Source organism: Lissotriton helveticus, chromosome 4_1 (genome assembly GCF_964261635.1).
Source record: "Lissotriton helveticus chromosome 4_1, aLisHel1.1, whole genome shotgun sequence".
NCBI classification, from domain to species: domain Eukaryota; kingdom Metazoa; phylum Chordata; class Amphibia; order Caudata; family Salamandridae; genus Lissotriton; species Lissotriton helveticus.
In genome coordinates this window covers 192,587,381-192,612,781 of record NC_136063.1, presented here as the reverse complement: position 1 = coordinate 192,612,781, position 25,401 = coordinate 192,587,381, and positions in this window count along the sequence as shown.

Below are 25,401 nucleotides of genomic sequence, written 5' to 3'. Positions count from 1 at the left end.
GCCTGATGAGGCTTCCGTGAGGTGGTGGGCGGCGTGGTAGAACGTCTGGAGAGCGTTCCTGATCAGATAAGGGCAGCCTTTGCACAGTGGCAGAGGGCCAGGTGCGGTTTTTGATTTATGAGCCCGGTTTACTAAGAGCAAGAGGCGGCTGCAAATTGCTACAGTTCGGTTCCAGCCGATCCTCAATCGGATCTCGGAGTCGGGCGATGGGAGTCCCGTCCGGTCTAGCGTGGTAGCTAATTGTCCTATCACGCTAGGCCGGACGGGACTCCCACGCCGCCCACCACCTCACGAAAGCCTCATCAGGCTCTCTGCAAGTGAGTGCTATTTTTGGTCTTCCCTCTTCCTCTGACATCAAATACTCCACTTTGAAACAGGCCATTCAATCTGCACACACGCAATATATATTGTCACATCCAGACACACTTTCTATTCTTCCGCCTGTGGACACTTTACGTACTCTATTGCTTCGTCGTTCTAAGGCTTCTCCCATTTATAAGTGGTTACACTCCCCATCCCGTCCAGAAAGAGAAAACTAAAATAGAATTATCCTGGGAGAAGGATCTGGATATCTCATGGACTGTGGATTTTTGGAGTAAAATATGGCTTAAAATCAGGAAATCCTCCGGAGCTGCTAACACAACGCAGACTCTCTTCTCCATCTATAATAGACTCCTACTCACTCCTTCCACTCTGCATGCATATTGCCCCACTACTACACACACTTGCTGATCTTGCTCATCCTCACATGCCGACTTACTTCATCTGCTGTTTACGTGCAAATTGGTCCACCATTTTTGGGAACAGGTTTGGACACAAATTAACTCTATCTTTCACTCCAAACATTCCTTTTCTATTCTACATATTTTTCTGGGTAGTTTATCTCCTATCTTGGAACATGCACCCAAGAATGTAAGGATTATTGATTTACTGCTGGCAGTGGCCTTCCAACAAATCACCAAAAACTGGAAAGATTTCACTAAGCTTTCATATCAAGCTTGGTGGTACGCTATCTGCTATAATCGTAGATTAGACACTACTTTTGTATATCCACAACATTTAGCACCCAAACGGTTAGATCTATGGGAACCGGTTATACTTTTTATTGACACTAGTGCCAGGCGACTTTCCTTATTCACACCTATACAACAAGAAGTATCTAAACCTCCATGACTTCCTTTTATGTTTTTTTATATAGTTCTTTTTTTTACATGATTCATGCTGTAATTGTTCTCACTCTTTGAGTTACTATTAGAATACTTTTTTATTCATTTTATGCCTTCCAATCTAACTGATGTATTGTATATGCGTTCAATATTTTTCTTGTTTTTATATTATTATATACCAATGTGTTATTTAATCTTCATAAACATCTTTCTGAAATTAAAAAAAGAATAAATATGTCCTGTGTGCTTTCCAGAATCAGTACCGCCATCTTTATTAGAGGAGGGGCGTCTCAAATGCAGTTTGTTTGGCATCTGCTTGGGTCCTGATTACCGAAACCAGGATGCGATTGAAACATTTGTTACAGGCAGAAAGCTATGGTTACTGCACAGATGCTGCTTACATGTTTACAGTGTACGTATTTATGTTATTTTTAATGTTTGCCATATGCAGCAGACAGAAATAAAAAATGTTGTGCTCCTAAGGTACACAAGCTAGAATTAAAACCCAGGTATCATTCTTTTAAAGCATATTTTATTGTCGTTCATATTCATTCTTATACAAGTGCATACATCATTAGCACAAGATGCTACTAGCATTCTCAATCCAGATGAGTATCCCCCTGTAAAACCCAGGTATCATGGCCCCACGGTCAACAATTTAGCTATTAGACTATGTTGCATACCCATTATGCATGTGATGTTCTTTCATCGCTAATTATTGTACACTGTTATTGCATGATTATAACAGAGTGCCATTAGAGCTAAATGACTCATGCAATCCAAATTCAATATTCAAAAGAGTGTTTGTAGAATTATTTGTACAGTCAAAGTTGCGCTATTTCATTCCCAGGAAAATTATGGTCTAATTGATTTATCAATGTGTGCACAGACCTATATTTCATGTAGATGAACAAATGGCAAGATCTACCAATGCAATCTGATTTCTGCAATTTATATTCCTGAATCAAGTTACTCATATGTAATAATACACACATATCATTTATTACTACATGGGAGTAAATCTACATATGGTAAAAGAAATACCATACATACACATGCATACACACATACTCAAACATGCATGGGAAACACTCAGCGTAAAGAGAATTAGAAAAAAGTTCAAGTGTTTCAGGGCACAATATGAAAGCTTCTCCCTACTACTTTATGTGGTACGGCTTCTGAATTTTTTACATCTGAAGTGGTAGTGGCTTGCTGCTCATGCCCAGCTACTTGTGCTTTGGTGTGCTATTGAATAAAAAGGTATGTATATTTCTCAATTGCTATAATTGCCATTTGGTGGGAGAGATGTATATGTCCACACACAATGTATAGAAATGGGCAGTAGGAGTTGTCATATGGTCATCCCAAATCCTTTTGAAACATAATATCATTTTAGATTGCAAGTTTGTTTGAAGACATATGTCGTAGGACATCTGCCTTGTGATATAAAACTCATTTTAGTAGACAACAAAATGATGGATGGAATGCTTAAATTAATCTCAGCCACTGGTAATTGCTCGGGCCACATCCCAGTCTATCGTTATTTTGCACACCATGCCACCTCTTCCTAGACCCAAGCATATAAACTCAGTCTGGGCCCTGCTAAAACATACAACAGTCCATCCCAAATTGCCAGGCAAGGTCCTCTCCGAACCTGAAGAGAGAAAACTATCTTTCTGGTGCTTTCTGGACTAATTACTCACTGCCGCTATTTGTCTGTTACATACAAATACATGTGTGAGGATGTCTCAAAGAAAATACCCACTAATAAGGCTCTCAAGCAGGGATGTGTCTTAGCTCCCCTGTATTTTAATTTGTATATTGGGTGTCTTAATACCATCTCTTAAGAAGGCTAGACTAAGGTCAGGTGATAAATTCTGCTCTGTTGGCGGATTTTTAGCCACTCTGTTTTATGCATGTAACATGGAGTTCCAGCCAATTCTGTTTTTTTCACTGTTAGTGTGCAAGTACGAGCAAGAATTGGTGTCCCATAGTGTGATTTTGGTGCAGTAGGAGGGCATGAGGCAAGCACACTTGTAAGTATGTTTTTATTTAATTTTACTTATCCCGTCATCTGTCAACTTCCCCGATACCCACCCCACCCCATCGCCACCATGCCTCACCGCTCTTACCTCTGCCGGCTGCCACTGCACTCTTCATTTTCATGTTAGGCAGCCAGGAGCTAGACATGCACAAAATTGCAGGTTCCTGACTGCCTGAGCTGATCTTTGGTGAACTGAGGATATCACAGCTCCAGTGGGCGTGACCCCCTAAGTTCAGCAAAGGTCTTCGAAGCCCTCCTCCTCGTAACAAGGGGGAGCATCAATGATTGCCTCAGACCTGGGCTCTTCAGTTTTATGCCCTGAAGTGCTCAGGGCCAAGTGTCAATCAGTGACACCTGGTTACAGAGTGAGGTGTGGTCTACATTATCACTGACTGCATCCCACGCTGTGAATATGTTGGGACAGCTGCCTTCCCTCATTGGCTGACCTTAGGTCAGCCTATGAGGGAAGGGAGCAGTCCCAAATCTCCTGGGACCTCCGAGCTTTGGGACTGCTGCCTTCCCTCATTAGGTGACCTATGGTCAACCAATGAAGAAAGGCAGCAGTCACAATCCACCTGGGGTCTCCAAGGCAGAGCTGCCGGTACCTGTGTCTGTTTTTTTAAATTAATGTTTGGTGCCTGCGTTTAGGTTTACATATTTGATAATAGGTGTTGTGAATGGATGTGTGTGTGCGTATTCATGTGTGGGTTTGAGTGAGCGTGTATATGTGCATGGGTGTCCTGCCTACCCCCTCCTAAAATTACCAGCCACCGCTGCGGGTGTCACACCCCAAGCACCCACCCAGAAGCCACACCGATATATATTTTGGGAAAATATCATTCTATCACTAACGTGTGGTTTACACACATGGGGATCAGAGTTACACAAGAACTAGAAGCTGTACTTTTGTGTTTGGTCTACTATACAGTACTCCACTCAGAAAAATCTGCATTAAATTTGGCCTAATTATTCTTGCAATGATCACAGACCTTCAGTTTGCAAAATTCTGTTTCAGACTAAAACAGCAGCCCTTCAGTCATTAGAAAATCTGATCTGCAATGAACTATGCAAAGAACTGAAAATACATAGTATCGACTGCATCCCTAATCTTGACAAAATACTGACTGAGAAGGGCGCTGAAGGAGGAATGGAACAAATGTGAAATACAGTACATTCTTTCGGAAAAAGCATTGTGGAATTAACAAATTTAACACAGGCCACCTTTCACTCCATTCATATGGTGCACAGACAGAATATCGAGGTTTAAATAACGACATACACATGTATCAAGTTGAAAGTTTCGTGATGCAGAAATATCGACAGCAAAAATATCGTAGTCAAGAATATCGACTTGAGGGTAAGAAATATCGTTTTTGAAAATATCAAAGTCATTAATATAGTTTGCAAAAATATAGTTGTTCAAAATATCTATGTTTTAATTAGAGTTATGTATTTTAGTATATATTTTAGAAGTCTGCAAACTATTTTTCAGTATAAGTATTCCTGTTGTTTTTGAATATATGTGTTACATTTTTAGTAGTTATTAATTTTATTTTAATAATTTCTTTTATTTCTGTAGCAGGTTGTGTGTTTATAGGGGAATACAGTGGGAAGTGATTTAATTATAATACATTAAATATTATATTTTATGGTGGGAATTAATTTATTATGATTTTTTAGTTAATTGGTTGTTAATTATTATTAAATAATGATTTGGTAATTATGTTAATTGTGTCATTTATTTAGCAGTGGGTTTAGTGGTAATGGTGGAATAGAGTGGGCATATAATAAATGTATTCGAATTTGTGTATTTAATAATATTCGTTTAATTTATATTTTATAGTGTTAATTGTGGGAATTAATGTAGTACTAATTTTTTATTAATTGCTTGTTAATTATCAATAATTAATTAATTGGTAATTAATTATGTTAATTGCGTTATATTTTTAGGAGCAGGTGGTGGGGTTTAAAGAGGTAAAGGTGGGAAGTAATATGTTTTAAATTAATTAATAATTTGTTGTTAATTGATATTATTTTATTAATGTTAAATTAGTTATGGAAATATTGTATTGATTTTTAGGTGTGGGTTGTGGTGATTATTGGGGTAGAGGGTGGAAAGTTATTTATTTTTAATTATTTAATAATTGGTTGCAGGTGCGTCTTGGATATTTTTACATTCTTTGGTAGATTCTCGGGCTATTCCCTCAATTGGGGGAAGTCTCTACTTTATGTTTTGTCCGGCGGTACCCCGTCTCTCTCAAGACTGTCCAATACAAGTAGTATCTGATGGATTCCGTTATCTGGGAATCTATGTTACAACCGATGCCCGGCTCCGATATGAGAGGAACTTTCTCCCGCCTCTGCAGCGTCTGCGATTGGATATCGCAGTTTGGAAGGCCCTTCCACTCTCACTGCTCAGACGCGCTCCTCTTTTTAAGATGATGTCTCTTCCCCGCTTTCTTTATGCCATTCAAAATTACCCTGTTTCAGTTCCGGCGTGCTATTTTAGGGAAATTGAAGGACTACAGCGGCAGCTACTATGGGACGGGAGGCCCAGAATTGCACTACACAAGTTAACCTTCAACTGGTATGATGGCGGGATTAGCCTTCCCGACATTAAAAAATATTATTGGGTGGCACATCTCGCTGCCATCAACCAGGGTACGTACCGGACCCACCACGGAGATCCGGCATATGCCATGGATAGATGGCTACTACCGGAGGGTTCGTATAACCAGACCCTTTACTCTAATCCCAATACCCTGCATCTGACTGGTCCAAGTTTAGGATGGGAACGCAAATTGACACTTGCAACCTCCTTGTGTGACACAGCTCAGTTGGGTGGTCTTCATTCCTCTAGGGGCTTTGATAAGTGGGACCTTATCGGCATTTCTCGGTATGTGATCTGTATGTGAAGGGCCACGTCCTCCGCTTTGATCAGCTAAAGCAGCACTATGAACTTGTGGATACCGAATTTTTCCGTTATCTCCAGATGCGCCATGCCCTAATCACCGCTATTAGTGGGGGATCCATTCTTCCTGATTCTTCTCCACTGGAAGATAGGTTATTGGACGGGCTCCTCCCTCAGAAAGCCATCTCTTTGACATACAAGAAACTTGTCAACAACGCTCCAGATCCCCTTATGAAATTGCGTGAGACATGGGAGGCAGATAGCCTCCTCCTTGATGACGAAGACTGGATAGAAGTGGTTGCCTCTCCTAAAGAGGTGGCGATCTCTGCACGTCTCTGCCTGGTCCAATTGAAAATCCTTCACCGGATCTAGATTACGGGGCCACAGGTGGCCCATATGGGGCGGGTGACAGTATACACTGTTGGCGGCATTGTGGAATGGTGGCCACATTTATGCACACTCTTATGCATCATTGCAGGCTCTGCACACATTTTTTTGCTTCGCGTATTGCAAACTGTAGAGCTCAAGTCAATGCCATGTGGCTGTGGCCCTTGCTGACCGCTCCCTCTGGCCTACACTGCAGACAGCAGAGTTCAGAATTGAGATTGAGTCGCTATTGTAGATGAGGTAGTCCTGTAGGAAAAGACATTGCTCTAGTGCAACTGTCTGCACTATGCATACGTATCATTTCATGGTCGGCACACTCTTTTTTGTTGCTTCGCGTACTGCAAACTGTGGAGCTCAAGTCAATGCCACGTGGCTGTGGGCCTTTAGTGACCGCTCTGTCTGGCTTACACTGCAGACAGCAGTGTTCACAATTCGGATCGAGTCGCTATTGCAGATAATGCAGTGTCGATGGCAACATACATTGCTCCTAGTACGACCCGCAGGCAGCACAGAACATCACTGGCTGTGCACATGCTGAATGCTTTTGATGTGGCTATGTGAGTGCACTAGAACTGATAGAGAGTTTATGATATAATCTTTTTGTGTATTATTTCAGAACTATTGATTGTGTGCCAGTATACCACAAGTTGTGGTTCTTTTACAATATAATTATTTCTGTATTATTTCAAATCTACTGTCCCTACCTTACTTTAGCACAAATTATCTATTCTTTTAATATTGAATCTCTGAATGTGATCCAATGATTACTGTATTACCCTGGTAATAAAAAGGAGTTGAGCACACGTGCCCATACCCACTCCCACTATCAATCTGTATCCGTGTGTTCATTATCTATGCATGATACTGTCTCTGGGCCGTACTATATTATGTTGTGCTGTGGACAGCGTATACAACCATGTTACCTCTGGTATTGGAAAAAATGTCGGTAAGGTAACTGTTAGGTGTATGATTATCACATGTGGAAGGCTACTTTACTGAGCATGAATATTGATGAAAATGATGGTTGCATGTTGTGTGTAATATAAGATATATGTGTATATTGCAAACATTTTAGAACAAAGCTCTCTAAGCAGAAGGAGTGTGTCTTATGAAATGCAGTACATATATTGACTACAATGGGTGGCGTTTTCAAACTATTACAATGGGAAATGTTATGAAATAATGAAATGCACAATGAGATTGCACCGGATGTGAGAAAACATATTTACTATAACATAAGTTTATTACGGTTAGAAATATATAACTGTCTAAAATATTTTTAATTATAGCTTGCTCTCATATACACTTTAAAGTTACTCAGATATAGTTTTGAGACAAAAAAAATTAGGGAATGGCATATGTGGCGCAATCTCGTATGTCTATGACGGAACACAGGCGTGGCAGCGTGAATTTGTCGCATTTAAAACGCGCTGCGGGTACCACCTCATACGTACATGACCTTACGCGCTGCTTGGTAGTGCGTACCAGTCGCATCCCACAGGAGCAGCTGGTGCGACCTCATACGTACATGTTGTTATGCGGGACGTAGCATCACAAACGAATACGAAATACGCATCATTTAAATGTGGTGAATAGGATTCTCGTGCAGATCGAGGTTGGTAGACTACCGGTACGGGACTGTAGTTTTCTCTAAAAAAAAAAAGTTTGATATGCATATTTTTGGGGGAAGATATAAAACATTACATCATTTTTAAAACTAAAAAAAGGATAATAAAGTTGCAAAATATTAAAAAACAATTAGAAAAAATATAGGTTTTATAAATATGAAATTAACATTTAAAAAACCTTTGAAATTCACTGAAAAAACCATAGATTTTACAGACATTATAGTTAGGAATTAGCATGTAAAAAACCTTAGAAATTCACTGAAAAAGTCATAGGTATCAGGGACAATATAGTTGGTTGGACATTTGACTCACATTAAACCAGAGACATTTGCCAGGTATGGTTAGTTGAGCTAACTATAACTCACGCGCCCCCAATGCCCTGCTGATGACATCACATATTACACCACTCGTGACATGGTCAGTGACATCACTGATGACATCTCAAATGACATCACTGATGGCATCACTGATGACATCATCCACATGATAATCTGATGCACATACTGATGCCCTAATATAAACTATAATACACGCACTCTAAAATACAGACTACTATTTTTGAAACCATACACACAAGGATGCCAGATACTACATACCACCGACTATTTCCTAGGTGTATACACACATAGAGTGTCTTGTACATACAGTTACTCATCAATACAGTACTGATACACCAATACATACAGTCACACTCTACCACTCATCCATAGAGTTGGTCACACACCTAGTCTGTCATGCAAAGAAGGAATTACATACTCAATTACTCATGTATACAGTTATATAAACCAACTGAGTTATTTATACACACACCACATCACTTATTTATGCATATACTAAGACATACTTATTGTCTTATACAATCACTGATACACGCAGACAGTGATTTATACATCCACTCTACAAATAGCTTACTCTCATGTATACTCATTTATATACTCCAACACTGACATATACTGCCTTAAAACATATGTAGTTATTTACTCATATTCCGTAGAGACATTCATTCATTCGCCAACATACCCATATACACACTAAGAGTCACCCCCCCCACCCACACAGACACTCAGGCACTCAGACAACACATCAATAAACCATATAGACACCAATGTAGCTACTCACCAACCCATGCAGCCGCTCATAACTAACGGAGAGACTAATACAGACTTTCACACATGCATTCAGTAAGACACGTTCAATCGCTCACTTATACAATCAGTCACGCGCCTACTAAATAATCCCTTCAGGCACTTGTAAATCAACTCATTATTCAATACACCTTGGCATAGATATACATGAAAAATATTTAAACTTTACAGAACACACACATTCACTGGATGATGTCATCAGTGATGTCATCAGTGATGTCATCTGAGATGTCATCAGTGAAATCATCAGTGATGTAACTGACCATGTCATGAGTGATAGAACCGCTGATCTCAAAGCGCTGCCTGACAGAACCTTGCACTCCTGAGGCGGAAAGCCGGGAGCTAGCCACCATTGCTTTTAAAAATATTGTTTATATCATTTGTGAATATATTGCTGATTTTAAGAGCACTACTCACTTAGTATCACTGGACTCGCTCCAAAACTCCTTGCACAGCTGCCCTCGCGCTGTCAGCTAACGCCCAAAAAAACAACAGCGCCATTGCCGGCGCGCCGATTGGCCACGCCCCCTTGGAGGCCTCGCCCCCCCTCAGAACAGGTACTTAACCGCTGATCTCAAAGCGCTGCCTGACAGAACCTTGCACTCCTGAGGCGGAAAGCCGGGAGCTAGCCACCATTGCTTTTAAAAATATTGTTTGTATCATTTGTGAATATATTGCTGATTTTAAGAGCACTACTCACTTAGTATCACTGGACTCGCTCCAAAACTCCTTGCACAGCTGCCCTCGCGCTGTCAGCTAACGCCCAAAAAAACAACAGCGCCATTGCCGGCGCGCCGATTGGCCACGCCCCCTTGGAGGCCACGCCCCCCCCTCAGAACAGGTACTTAACCGCTGATCTCAAAGCGCTGCCTGACAGAACCTTGCACTCCTGAGGCGGAAAGCCGGGAGCTAGCCACCATTGCTTTTAAAAATATTGTTTATATCATTTGTGAATATATTGCTGATTTTAAGAGCACTACTAACTTAGTATCACTGGACTCGCTCCAAAACTCCTTGCACAGCTGCCCTCGCGCTGTCAGCTAACGCCCAAAAAAACAACAGCGCCATTGCCGGCACGCTGATTGGCCACGCCCCCTTGGAGGCCACGCCCCCCTCCTTTCCTCATAAAAGTATGTGCCTACACCGTACGCGCAGCGGACGGGCGCAGCGGGCGCGCCTAAGGCAAGCCCGTCTTCGCCCGTCATCGCCAAGTCATCGCCTCTCGCCACCCCCCTGCCCAAAATACACAGCCGACATACTATTATGACAAAAATCATCTCCTGACACTTAACCCGAACAGACGATGCGACAAACTGGAGGGATGCATTGGACAGACTGCTCTTCAATGTAACTCCTGTAGCCTATTCACTCCTGCGCCGAGACTACCCTGTTCCAGAACAACTAGAAAGAACCTTTCTTCGCTCCGTATCGCTCAGCTTAACGTTAGGTCCTTGGTTAAACACCATGCGGAGACACATACTTTACTAACAGATGTAAACCCGGATGTACTATTCTTAAGTGAAACCTGGCTCCAGGACGATCTTACTAGCATCCCCAACCTAACTTTACCAGATGGGTTCTCTATGACCTCCATCAATAGAAGATCAAGGGGAGGCGGCATCGCCATCATTTATAGAACATCTTACACCAGTACCTTTGTAAAAGAAGACATTACGGGTTGCGAAAGCGCACGGTTTAAAATCACCACTAGCCCTCATTTCTCCCTCTCTGGCCTCTTTATCTATAGACCACCGGGCCCCTCCTCGAAATTCATAGAGGACCTCTTAGAAATAGCGCATGCCATGGTCACAAGTTCCGCTAACTTTACGATCCTGGTCGATTTAAACCTCCACTTCGACGCCATCTCGGATCCAACCATCAGCAGTCTTTTAGCGGACCTTACAGCCCTGCAGCTGACCCCTATCATACAAACCGCTACACACTCGGCGGGTCACCTACTCGACCCGGTTTTCACCAATATCCTGGAAACCAAAGCTGATCCTCCTGCACCTATGGGATGGACGGACCACTTTCTTGTTTCCTTCGTGATTCTAACCGCTACTCAACCCAACAGGGCATCACCCATCTCCTGCCTTAAACGACCCTGGCACAAGCTCCAAAAGATAAATCTGCCTGCCAGCCTAGGAGAACCTAAATTTGAAATCACGAACGACATTAACATGCTATGTGCCACTTTTCAGGAATGGATCACCAAGGGTCTCGATACCATCATCCCAGCGAAATGGACTAGAGAACGGAACACCCCCTCGAATCCATGGTACGACGAGAACCTAAAAATTCTGAGAAAAGAATGCAAAAAGAAGGAGCGCCACTGGAGGAAGGAGTGTAGAGACGAGGATAAAGCGTCCTACTTGAACACAATTAAGCGGTACCATAAAGCCATACGCTCTGCCCGTGCGGCTTTCTATGCCAAAGAAATTGATTCCAGCCCCAACCCCACAAAAACAATCTTCAAACTGGTCCAAAAGCTACAAAATGGCGGCAACTCGGCCGCAGGCATTTCCTCCACTCAGCAGTGTGAAGACCTCGCCACTTTTTTTATAGAAAAGGTGAGAAAGATCTATAACACCTTTTCACAGAACTCCTCTGTTCCTGCCAGCCCTCTCCAGGTCCCTAGCAAAGGCCACGGGCTCACCCATCTGCCGCCCATCTCCCACGAAGACCTAGCTAAACTCTGCAGAAAGGTGAAATCCGGCGCCCCCTCGGATCCCATGAGACCAGCCCACTTTCTGAATACTCTGGACTTTTTTCTTCCCTCTCTAGCCATGCTCCTTAACCTTTCCTTTTCATCGGCCATAGTACCCACATGCTGGAAACAGGCCTGGGTTACCCCTATTATTAAAAAACCCACGTTGGACCCCACAAAGCCGGACAATTACAGGCCCGTCTCACTGCTCCCCTGGGTGTCCAAACTGGCAGAAGCCCATGCTAACACCATACTCACTGCCCATATGGCCGAAAACAACATCTTGGACCCTTCCCAACACGGGTTTAGGCCTGGACACAGTACAGAGTCCGCCCTCCTCTCCACCACTGAACACCTTAGGATAATCATGGACACTGGTCAGAGTGCTGCGCTGATATTACTGGATCTCAGCGCGGCCTTTGACACGGTGTCCCATGATATCCTGTTGAGACGCCTGGAGGGCATAGGGATCAGGGATCGGGCAGTAGAATGGTTTCGATCATTCCTCACGAACAGATCCTTTCGTGTGTCAGCTCCGCCATTCACCTCCCACTCCCATGCCATTTGCCAAGGAGTTCCACAGGGTTCTGCCCTCAGTCCGTCCCTTTTCAATATATACATGCAGCCCCTGGCGACAGTGGCCAAAGAATGGGACCTCACGCTGGTGTCGTATGCCGACGACACACAGCTAGTTATCACCCTCACTGAGACGCCATCTTCCTCGGCTATAAAATTTAGAGATGGGCTGGCCGCTGTTGCTGCCTGGATGACTGAAAACTGCCTACAGCTGAATGCAGGTAAAACCGAGGTTCTACTCTTGGGTAAGAACCCCAGTCACTGGAGCGACCAATGGTGGCCCCCCCGCCTGGGGCCCACCCCCCCCACCCAAATCCCTGGTCAAAATCTTAGGCGTTTGGCTGGATTCCGCACTGAGCTACCAAACCCACACCAAAATGGTAGCAGCCAATTGCATTGGGCTGCTGAGAAGCCTTAATCCCATTCTAGGCTTCTTTGATTCCAAAACACGACAGCTCATAGTCCAAGCCAGCATCCTGTCCCGACTGGACTATGCGAGCGTACTATTATTAGGCGCTAACAAAGCCGAAACAACTAGGCTCCAGCGTATAGAGAACTCTGCGGCCAGGGCTATTGTAGGCCTTCCCAGAAGGTGTTCCGTTAGAGGCACCATCCAGAGACTCCACTGGCTCCCGGTGGAAGCCCATATTCAATTTAAGGCCCTCACCAATGCTTTTAAAATTTTGAATGCAGAGGGCCCAGAACTCCTCCAATCGCTGCTTACCCCATATACCCCCCAGCGCAATCTGCGCTCTACTGGCCAGCACTTAGTAGTGGTACCTCGCACCAAATTCAGCAGCATCGGAGGTCGCTCTTTCAGACTTCGGGCGGCAAAACTATGGAACGCCCTACCCTTCCATATCCGCTGCATCGACAACCTACTCACCTTCCGCAAGGCAGTTAAAACTCACCTCTTTTCAGGTCGGTAGGTCCCTTCTCTCCCTCCCCCACCCCTGTAAGTTGTGCTCTGGTTCTTAGCGCCGGGACGCCCCGTTGCTGGGGCAGCTGTCGCGCTCAACAAACCCCTTAACATAACATAACATAACATAACATAACATAACATGTGACGTCATCAGCAGTGCATTGCGGGTGTGCGAGTTATATTTAGCCGAACTAACTATAACTGGCGAATTTCTCTGGCTTTATATGAGTCAAATGTCCAACTTACCTTCGCTCGAAAATGGGCAGACATGTTGGAGTGTTGTTTGTTTGTCGTTCCCAACACTCTATTTACATATATACATATTTACATATATATATATATATATATATATATATATATATATATATTTTTTTTTAAATAAAACCCATGAACTGAAGTTGCTGAGTGCGGCGTCTTTTGTTATAAAAATTGTTTCTGGCCTCTGGTCTGGCCCAACGCCGGCACCCGCTAGTGAGCGATCCTGTGAGGACACCACATTGCACCAAATATATATATATATATATATTGTTATTTAGATTGAAGTCCTGGTAGCAATACGTGGAAGTTATTATCTGGGATAAATTGAGGAAATTTGAGGTGAATATACCCTACTAACACCACATTTATTTGTACTGGGCTATAAGGTATTCACATAATTTGGAGTGCAACTTCGGAATCCTATATAGTGATACCATTTTCTTTTTTCTCACGGGATGTGCCTACACATTTAAATGAATAAGCACAGATTTCTTTAGCGGTGAAGGGCACTATATTTTCCCTTCCTTATATGCCATATAGAGTATCTATTGTAATTTTGGGCATTGTTTATTTGGTTGCAGCCCTGATGAAGTCAAAGTGATGTATTAATGCACGACAAAACATGTGTTGGCTGATGTACAATCCATACAGAAAAGCCTGATTGGAATAAACATTGAAGATTTGAAGTTATCATAACTACAGAAGAAGTGGACTTTGCTTATTCTGATATGTATACAGTGACGCTTGCCATAGATTTGTTTGTGAGATAAGAGAGAAAAGGGAAAAAGTATAATATCAATAGCAGTGTGCTCAGGGGGTGGTATACAATTTTGTTTCAGTATCAACAGTAGTTGAGATACACACCCTCCCTCTAGAGGCACCATCTTGTGACAATTCTAGTGAATATATCCTGATAATTTTTGTGGAGCGCTCTATAGCCTGTTAGTATCCAAACCTGTTACTTCAACCAAGGTGTCCCACATAGCTCCAGACTGAGAGGGTGTCTCGCTAGGCCAGCACCTGCTAACTGGTAAACACAACCACCAGGCTTCCTCCAGGTAAGGACAAAGTGCGAGACAGCTCCGGGAAAGGCGTCAAACGGACTTTAATGATTTTAGGCGCTCTGTGTTTAGGATGGTATTAGGAGGTGATTATCAAATTTGCAGTCTTCACTCGGTTTTTAGAAACTGTCAAACACTTTATGCCACAGGCCAGCAGAAATATTTTCACTGTATGATCAAATGCTTCATATTAAACTGTGGTTAATTAGCATTAGGGTATGTCTGTGTTTCAAGTCATTTAATGATAATCTTTATTTTTTGAATTTTTCTGAGGAAAATGGGCTGTAGCTTTTTTCTTTTTTTTATTATTGCAGTTAGTAAAAACATAAATATTGCAATTCATCAAGAGACATATCAATAATATACATGATAAATGTAGATTAAACATAAATATGCATATACATTCCTTTAAGCTGAACAAACTTGAAAATTCTTCTTCTTGATCTTTACAGTGATACCTCCTGAAAAAGCAGAAACAAAAGAATAAAAGAGAGGGGAAAAAAGAGCAAGGGAAAGGCCCCCAGACTCTATACATTTGTTAATGTGGGGTAATCCTACTTCTCATCACAAATTTCAAGAAATTTGACTGGGCTCCCACTCTTTGAGAATATAGTTTATCCTTTGCTTCAATGAGAGTCATCTTAAGTTTCCATTGGGAAACAATTGGAACCTCAGCCATTTTCCATTTTTGCAGGATCAGAGACTTAGTAACGAGGGATGCATTAAAAACGTACTGTCGCTGTCGAATAGATAGATTCAGCATATCAACATTTCCCAAAAGGACAGTTTTTGGCTCAGGGACTAAGACTATCCTCAGTTTTTCACTAACCGAATTGGAAAATCTGCTTCCAGAATTCAATTAAAACATAACATGAAAAGCAAATATGAAACCAATTCCCATTGTAATAATTGCACCTAAAACATGTCCCTGCGATAGAAGCATACATCTTATGTAGGCGAGATGGACTATAATGAACTTGGCACTTACAACAAAATGCCATTCAATTTAAAATTGGCGCCCCTAATGGCTTTATGCAACCAGATATAATATGCTCTCCATGATTGTACATCTAACCTACAGACTGTAGACTTCTGAATCTTTTGTAATGCTTGTGGAACTACTTTTGCATGCAGTTGTTCCTGGAAGACAACGTACCAATTGCCGACCCCTCTGGTCTCCCTCAAATAATAAGTATGACTAATCAAGTTAGCAAGAGGATCTTCGGTGTATTGTAAATTCCATATAAAATTACGGAGTTGAAAAAAAGAACAAAAGCAACGAAGAGGGGAGTCCCGGAATAGTCTATGCAGCCAAACCTTCTCCCATGTTGTTATGCTTTTTCCACTTATATGGAGGCCTAATCTGCTGCTATGTACAATCAGGATTTCAGGATGAAAGTAGGTAAACTGGTAATCTTCCTTCAATTGAGAAAATCTAACAAGGATGACCTGGGGAGTCCCATATCTGCTGTGCTTGGGAAGCTTAGGGATTCTAATAAATGGAACACGTTGCGTGACAATTACTAGAAGCATTTGTTTAAGGGAAATTTAAGCTTGAAGAAGTTTAAATAGTTTTATGTTTTAATTTATAATAGAATGTTTTTTAATTAGATTGTATATCGGTAGTACACACATATATTCATATATATATATATATTTGTAAATTTAAAATCGTAAAACGAATTATAATGAATAGTTTATTCATTGTTTTAAAGTATATATGAAGGAATTATTATGTATTTGTTTACCTTTTTTTAAATAATTAGGTAAATATAATAAATTTACTTAACTTTTATATATTAATGTTATTATTTAACATATTTAATATATATATATATATAAATATATACACACATATGACCGGACACGCACTTGAGAGGCCCCCACGTTATCAAGTTGACCTGGCTTTTCCGGATACTCTATACTCTGCTGCGGCGGATTTCTTTTGGTACCAAGGTTTTGGATTGCCAGTGCCCACCCCCGGGAGGAATGGAGGCGGTGTAGGAGGCGTTGACTCCATGTCGGGCGACATGGAATTCCGTATCTGCCCCCGCTGATTCAACATGTGCTGCGGCAGACAATTGCCAAATCTCACACCTCCCTTCGCCAGATTGCCAGAGTGGTGGGGCTTCTCTCCTCCTCCATCCAGGCAATCTTCCCGGGGCCCCGCCATTATCAAGCCCTTCAGCATCTTAAGGCACACCACCTCAGGAGAGGCGTGACTTACGATCAGTTGGTTCCCCTTTCAGAAGAGGTGAAAGGAGAGATGGCCTGGTGGCTCTCCCATATGGGGGCCTGGAACGGCCGGGCAATCTTCGGGTCGACCCCAGACCTCGTGATAGAATCGGACACCAGCAGATCGGGCTGGGGTGCCTTCTGCGGGGAGTTCTCTACAGGCCAAGACTAGCCTATCTCTAATTCCCCCCTGGTTGATTTATGAGCTCTCTGGATTCCATCCTCAGCGCCTTGATGCCTCCGGGTTTAGTTGCGCTCTCTGCATATAAATTTCCTTTAATAATAATAATAATAATAGGCGGCGCCTGGTCATCAGAGGAACAGGAGTTGCACATAAACTGCTTAGAACTTCTGGCGGGGACCTTGGCAGTTTGCTGCTGGACCAGGGAATCAGCAAGCTCTTGTATTCTCCTAAGAATGGACAACGTCTCAGCAACACCCTGGGCGGTCCTCGGTTTCGAGTGCTAGCGAACCTGGTGAAGGATTTTTGGGACTATTGTCTCGCCCATCATGTTTCCGTGACAGCAGAATACTTACCGGGACAGGCCAATCAGGTGGCGGATTGGCACTCCCGACATCTATGGGACTCCAGCTTGTGGAAATTGGATGTTCAGGTATTCCGACGGCTGAACGACATTTGGGGTCCGTTCTCAGTGGACCTGTTTGCATCCCGATTGGATTATCAGCTCCCGTGGTTCTTCAGCTGGAGGCCGGATCCTCTCGCGGAGGCCACAGATTCTTTTCTCCAGGATTGGAGTCAAGAAAGGGCTTATGCGTTTCCCCCTTTTTTCGAAGGTAGTGCGGACGGCGGCCCAACTTCGCTGCCAGAGAGCAGAGATGGTGGTGGTGACGCGACTTCGGAGGTCTCAAGTTTGGTTTCCAGTTCTTCTGGAACTTTCTTGGGATTCTCCAATCCCACTCCCCTGGTTTCCTCATCTTCTTCTCAATCTGGACGGGGAGCCGCATCACCTCCTAATGCAGGGTTCTCTCCGCTTCAAGGCATGGAGGCTTTCAGGTGACGCTGGTCGCTCCCAGGCCTTTTGAGATCAGCAGAGGATCTTTTGTCAAAGTCATGGGCACGCAGTACTGCTACGAGATATCGATACACTTGGACCAGGTGGGTGCGTTGGTGTCTTCGACGGGATCTGGATCCCTTGGTCGCAGGCGTCGTGCCCATTCTAAATCTTTTGGCGGAATTGGCGTCAGACGGTCTGGCATACCGTACCATTAACGCAATGCGTTCTGCGATTTTGGCAGCTCACCAGCCGGTAGAGGGAGTCCCAGTCAGAGAACATCCCTTTGTGTGTCGACTCCTGAGGGGTATTCGGCTCTCATTACCCCCAGAACCGCGATATTCTGTCCTTTGGGATGTCAACATCGTTCTGAATCTTTTTCTTTCATGGCAACCTAGCAAATATCTTTGTTTGAAAGAATTGTCGGCTAAGCTGGCCATGCTTTTGTGCTTGGTGTCTTGTCAAAGGGTTTCGGATGTGCGAGCCCTGGACATTTCGGCGAGGTTTTTTTCATCAGGCGATGTTACCTTTACGGTGGGTCATCGCACAAAGTCTGCGTCAAGGATGATCTCTTAACCAGCATTTGTAGACGCTACCAAGTTGTGCGTGGTGCAATGCCTAAAGGCATATGAAGACACGAAGGCAGAGCTTCGTCCTCCAGGTGAAAGACAATTACTCATTGCCTTACGAAAGCCACATAAGGCAGTCTCCTCCCCCACTGTTGCCAGTTGGGTGCGATGGGTCTTGCAAGAAGCAGGCATTGACATTAAGCTTTTGGAGGCTTACTCGGCTAGAGGAGCCATGGCTTCAAAGGCTTTTTCTTTAGGTGCTCATTTGGAGGACTTGATGCGTGTGGCAGACTGGTCCTTGGATTACACCTTTAAGAGGTTTCATTTCAAACCGGTGGTGGACATTGCACATTTAGTGGTAAGTTTTGAACTAGCATAATCTGAAGCTTCCGGTCCTGACATAGAATCGAAATTTGCATAGCTTAGTAACGGTAACTTTCAATTCTATTAAGGATACGGAGGCAAGGATTATCCCATCCAGGTCTTCCTGGGGTAAGATCCTGCCCGTAATGCAGTAAGTAGTCAGGTTTTTTACTTTACTGGGGGGACTATGTATTGTTCAAGTGACATTAAGATTTTGTAGTTTGGTTCTAAGCGTTAAGTTTGGTTTTACAAGGGTTACTCTGTTGTGTCTCTTCCGCTAGGGAATGAAGGTTCCAAACAGGACCAGTAAAATGTTGGTGTGACTCGCGCGAAGAAAGAGGAAGATGGCACAAGATGGACGCCCTATCTAGATGTTATGGACACTGTGAAAGGACAGATGCTGTGTTTATTATGATGGACTGATGGGATTTGTAGTTTTTGTTCTATCAATAATCACATTTATTTCTTGGATTAATGCTTTTTCCCTTTGTTTTGGGATATGTAAGAATTTTGTTGGAGCTTTTCTGGGCTGCTGTGAGTTTGTGCTGAAATAAACAGTGAAGAAGGAAAGCATAATCCTTGGCTCTGTGTCCTTAATAGAATTGAAACTTACCGTTACTAAGCTAGGTAAATTTCGATTCACTGTAAACACAGGCTCACATAGGGAAATTGTGTATTATGAATTTGGGTGTAACAGATGTATTATAATCAACGATTAAATATGGAAATGTGTAATGATTTATAATAATCAAACTAAATATTTAATGTATTTATAGTAGTTCAAGAGATTAGATTTCCTTTGATTCTCAGGGGGCTGAACTTGGAGGGCTAAAGTGCATTTGCTAGTCACAATGGAGCTCTGCATAGCCGAATCAGAGATTCACTATTTTGGAATTCAGTTGATTGGAATTCTGGGATAGGTTTCTGCCTGAAAGCATGCTGATAGTAATGTGAGAGAACAGTGGTCCCTATTTTGGAAGTGAGAATAGGAACATACAATAATCATGCGCTGGATAGTCAGTATGTCTTTTGTCCAGCCGGACAAGAATTTAATTTTCATATAGGTTCAATTTCAAAGAGTTGTTTATTGAAAAAAACAAAACAAAAAACATTTGATGACAAGTGGGCACATCCGTGACCCACGGAACACACGACAAAACAACGAAAACAGAATGGCCAAAGGCAGGGCAAAATACGTCTGTATGCTTGTAATCAGTTTAACAGACTTAAATCATTATTTTCACACCATTGCACATTACAATATTACTTATTCATATTGCATATGGCGTTTGGGTGTCGACGACATTTCGATGCCAACATTACATACAGGGCATCATCTTCAGGACAGTTAAATTTATCATTGTTTGTCTTTAGAAGAATAAATACATTATGCCTTTTTCACATTAGTTTGGTGATACATAAGCGGAACGGCGTGGCGGCTCACGTTCAGAGCAAGGGGGAGGTCAGCTAATGGGACCATAATGATAAGGACTTCCGACTCACGGGGAGCTGAAGCATCCAAAAGATGTGCACGATCGCACCATTTGTGAGGCGGGAGCTCGGTGGCTAATCCTGCTGCACGTTGGCGCCAACGTGCAGCAGGATTAGCCACCGAGCTCCCGCCTCACAAATGGTGCCCCTTTTTGAAATGATAACCCCCACTTGTTGAGGTGTTGTGTGGACTATAGGGGCCTCAATTGAGTAACCAAGACAGATGCCCACCCAATTACTAGGACAGACAAATTGATTGACAGGTTAGGGTCAGCCAACTTTTTCAGTAGTTTTGATTTTACATCAGGGTACTGGCAGTTTGGTCTCAACCCTGGAGCAAAAGAAAAATCTACATTATCAGTTTTCTGTTATGCCCTTTGGACAACAGAATGCCCCAGCCACCTTCTAAAGGTTGGTGAACAAAGTCCTTTCTGGGATGGAGACCTTTAATGCATCATATCTAGATGATATTTGTGTGTTTAGTTCCACTTGACAGAATCACCTGATCCACCTAAGAAAGGTCATTGAGGCTCTGCATAGTGTGGGACTTACTAACAATGCAGCAAGTGCCATAGGATGTGTGTTGTTACCATGCATGCTTTTACAACGCATGCCTTTACTACGCAACTTTTACAACGCAAGTCGTTACAACGACTTGCGTTGGGGGGCGCTGGATAGTGAATAGTTTAATTTACTATTCCAACTCCCGTCCCCGTGGATACTAGGGAAGGTTTTGGATAGTAAATTAAACTATTCCCTATCCTACAGTGCCCCCCAGCGCAAGTCGTTGTAACGGCTTGCGTTGTAAAAGTTGCGTGGTAAAGGTAGTGCGTGGTAAAAGTTGCGTTGTAAACGCTGTTTACCGTGCCATATAGTGCAGGGCTCTGTCTTAAACTTGGGCCACCATGTAGGTGTAGGCCAAGTTCAACCCTTACAACCCAAGATCCATATAAATATAGCCTGGGTAGCTCCAACCAACCAAACTCAAGTCAAGGCATTCATTAGCTTGACTGGGTACTAAAGGAGGTTTGTAAATGGGTATGTGCCCATTGTGGCCACCTTACAGAATTGACTTCTAAGAAAATGCAACAGAAAGTAAACTGGGCAGTGACTTGTCAAAGGGCTTTAGACACTCTGAAGGGAGCAATGTGCCCAGCACCCATTCTAAAAGCTCCAGATTATTCTAAGCACTTCACAGTGCAGGCAGGTGCCTCTGAACATCGGTTAGGAGTGGTCCATCCCAAACCAATGATGATGGCCATGACCAACCTGTTGCTTTCATTATTAGGAGGTTACTCACCGGAGAGCAGCACTGGAGTGCCATTGAAAGGGAAGCCTTTACTGTGGTTTGTTCACTGAAAAAAGTAAGGCCATACTTGTTTGGCTCTCACTTCCTTGTTCAAACTGACCACAGAACTCTCAGATGGGAAATGCAAATGAAAGGTAAATATCCCAAACGGGCTATAATAGGCCTTGGGGACAGCCTGGACTTGGCCAGGGCCCCAGGTTGCGGTGAGCGCGCTCCACTACGAATCCGAGAGGGAAGGATTCTTTCCCAAATATGTCGGCCAGCAAAGTCTCAACAAAGAGGTCAAGGCCGCCTGTGGCTGTGGTCTATGGAACTCCCAGGATACAGATGTTGTTGTGCCTGCAACGTGTTTCGAGGTCTTTGTTTTTGATTGCCACATCTTTGAGGATGCGCTCCACTCGCTCTTGCCTCTTAAGAGACTGCGCAGTACCATCCTCAATGTCTGAGATGCGCACCTCAGCCACGTCCGGGTACCTTTGGCGAACTTGGATTTTAACCCCCAGCCTCGAAAGATTCTTGTTGAGGGTGTCAAACTGCCAACTCAGTGCTCTAAAGCCCGCTCTCATCTCCTACAACAGGGAAGTGGATGGGGGGAGGGGTATTCAACATGGTCCACACCCTGCTTGTCCTCCAGCATTCTTCTGGGATCTTGTTCACAAGCTTTTTGAAAGGCAGGGTCTTCTGCTCTGGATCTTTTGCGGCACATACCGCAGCTCAACGTAACAGAGGCAGCGGCAGTGGCACGATCCCTGTAGTTGGTTACTACAAACGGAACAAGGGACGCAACCCGGAATTCCGAGGGGGTCAGCGTGCCGGAGGGGGCGCCCAAGTGCGAAGCAATGACGGGGCTCAAAGTGAGGTGTGTACGGGTGATAGAGCTCCTATGACGGCTTGTAGGAGGCTAGTGGCAGGCAATGCGTGGGGTACTAGTGTTTGAATGGAGGCCCCTGCACCGGGGGGGATAGTTGCCTTCAGTACTTCAGAGCAATGCCGCTGTGCGATCAGGATGTGAAGTACATGTGCAGTGGTAGAGAGCTCAATTGCCCCAGTTGGAATGGTGTCAGGCGCTTAAGCAGGTCCCCGCATCAGCATGTGAGCGCCCGAGTTGCGGCCACCAAACTGCATCACAGCCGGGACTATTCGCTGTAGTGCAGAGAGCCAATGTGGGAAGGAGCGGAGATCAGGGAAGGCGTTGCGGGCCAAAGTCAACTCGTTTTTGTTTCAAAACACCTCAATATGGAGCGCTAGTGGGCCGCGGGCCTCAGGTGTAGGACTGTAGAAAGTTGCCAGAACAATTGGGACCACTGGCCGCGGGCCATATGTTGAGTAGGCCAATGCAACTAGTTGCAGCATGGGGGCAACCGGGCGCAGGGAGCGACGGTGTCACCCTTACCTCTGTCCGGCAGCAAGCACCTGCAAGCGGCCGGGTGGTCACCTCCCAGGCTCACTCGCGGGCCCTGCCTCGGGGAGAATGCAGGCGTAATACGATGAGCCTGGGCCCAGCTCGACGTGGCCGAACCCAGGCGAAAGCAGGGAGTCAGTGGAGGGGAGGGTGTCAGGAGGTACCCACGTCCGGAGCACTCACCATAGTGAAGGAAGACCCCTCCCGATATCCAGCAGTCCCGGGCCGCGGGATCTCGGCAGTCGGGCTGCGGAGGCAGAGGCATCCTTTGAAGCCTGATGTCGCTCCGCCCCTAATCCTCCAAACAGCAGTCTTTCAGTGATGGGGGCCCCAAACTCCGGGAAAGTGGGACCATCAGGCACTCCATATTTTCGGCCTTCAGTGGATGTCAAGCTGTAGACGGTCACTGCAACATTTTATGAGGATATCGTCTCTGAGCTGGGAAAGTCTGATGGAGCTTCATTGCCGCACGTCCATCTTGTTCGGAGGCCTGGCAGGAAATTTAGTAGTCCGATAGGCTGGTTCACCTTCAGGCTAGTACCACCCCTAAGGTGGGCTACCTGAAATTAACCCAACTTTTCAGAGTCTGCCATCTTGGAAACTCTGGGACAGGGTTATGCCCACATCCCATAGAAAGTGGTCATATAGGGGCGAAGTGACCCTGGGGATAATTAGCCCACTGGCTACTACCGTACACTACCATAACAACCCTAAATTCAGTATTTAGGAGAGACCCTGACACCAGAAAAGCAGATCCTGCTGAACTACAAAGAAGAAGGACACTGACGGTCCGTGAAAGCAAAAACTGAAGAAGGAGTAACTGGCCTGGCCCCAATCCTGCTGGTCTGTCCGCTGTTCCAGTCGAATTGTGCCAAAGTCATATCATCCTGCAAGCTTGTGTGCTTCCCAAAGCCAGAGAAGACTGCCTGCCTTTGAGTGAGGAATTAGGTCAAGCATCTAAGGGTATATCTCTGAATCCCGATGTGGTGGAGTCTCTTGATCATGATGTGGTGGGAGACGATGGACATGTCAAGAAGGATGAGGGCTGCTGTTTTCCCACAGTCCAGGAGGGTTCTGATGTTATTGGTGGCCGCGGTCAAGTCTGTCTCAGTTCTGTGATTAGCCTAAAATCCGGAATGGGAGGAGTCCAGGAGGTTGTGGTTTTCTAGGTGTTATGTGAGTAGCTTGTTGATCGCTTTCTCAAGGACTTTTGCAGGAAAGGGGAGCAGCTAGATGAGCCGGCAGTTCTTTGGAACAGCTTGGTCAGCGGAATGTTTATTCAGGAGAAGCCTTACTTCAGTGAGTTTCCAGTCCTACAGGAAGGAGGCCGTGGTGATGGGGATGTTTAAGACCTTCCTCGGCTCTATGCCGATTGTCTTGCTTCTGAGGTGGAAAATGTGGTGGGGCAGGGGTCTGAGAGTCCTCTCGAGTGTGTGGAGTTTATGATGGAGGTTGTATCTTGCATCGTGAGGAGGCTCTAGTGGGTGAGCCATTGTTCAGGGTTTGTGTTTGTGGGTGTGAGTTGGGTTATGCTGTCTCTGGTAGAGGTTTGGTGTTCAAAGTTACGGTGACGGACAATATTTTGTCATGGAAGAAGTCAGTATGGTTATTGCACTGTTCCTAGGAGGGGGCTGCATGTTTGGAGAACTTCTTCATAATGCCGAAGAGTTCCTTTCTGTGGTTTGCGCTGTCTTCAATGCAGTATGTTAAGGCAGTCTTCTTAGTTTCTTTCAGGAGGCACTGGTATTGGTTGGGGGCAGTCCTGAAAGCAGTGCGGTCTTCCGTTTTTCTGCTGATGCGGCACTTTCTTTCTAATTGGGGGCAGTTGCATTTGGTGGAGTGGAGATCTCCGGTAAACCAGCTTGCTCTTCTGATTGGTCTTTTTAGCTTATTGATTGTGTTGGGCCTGATGGTGTGGGCGCATTTCGAGATCCAACGGAAGAGGTTTTTGGCAACTTTTCAAGGGTCATGTGCAGCATCTGGGAGGAGGCAGTAGAGAGCCTTGTTCCACTGGTCTTCCAATACCTACTTCCAGTCTCAATTTTGGGTGTTATTTGGTGCTAAAATTCCAAAGGGGGGAGTTGATGGAGCGGTGGTGAAAAACAAACTTTTTTGTGTACCCATCGTAAAGTTGGCTTCCCATAACTGTACTATGTATTAATCATGTGGTTTTAAAATTAACCAACGTAGAATAGAAACCACACACACAAATAC